The sequence below is a fragment of the Dendroctonus ponderosae genome, unplaced genomic scaffold (genome assembly GCF_020466585.1).
Source record: "Dendroctonus ponderosae isolate FM_Combo_2020 unplaced genomic scaffold, Dpon_F_20191213v2 Dpon_F_20191213_1, whole genome shotgun sequence".
NCBI lineage: Eukaryota > Metazoa > Arthropoda > Insecta > Coleoptera > Curculionidae > Dendroctonus > Dendroctonus ponderosae.
In genome coordinates, this window is record NW_026017110.1 from 27,020,456 (window position 1) to 27,020,884 (window position 429).

The window sequence follows — 429 nt, forward strand, 5'->3', positions numbered from 1 at the left end:
TTTTATCCAGAAAGGCACGATTTCAAATGGGATCAGTTATTGGGAGCCAGGTTATTATACCCGTAGCCGGTAATCGCAGGCAGTGTTTCGTTTTCATTTAGAAACAAGTTGCTGCAATACAATTATACATTAATATTTATTTTTTTATTAAAAAAGCGTACGCATTTTCGGAGTTTTTTAATTCAACTACCAAACGCATAAAAGCGGGCTCAGTAAACCATAAAACTCATATAATTTTATACAAATTGCCATTTACTTAAATAACACTTCAATTGTATTGATGGAAAGTGGTTGATATCTAGGTGTTATTCCATTGCATTTTTTGATGGGCTGGTGAAAGAAACTGCTTATTAATTGAAATAGGCAAGTGCAGATTTCGAAATGCGCCAACCACAGGCACCCCCAGGACTTGTCTCGGGCCTATTAGCT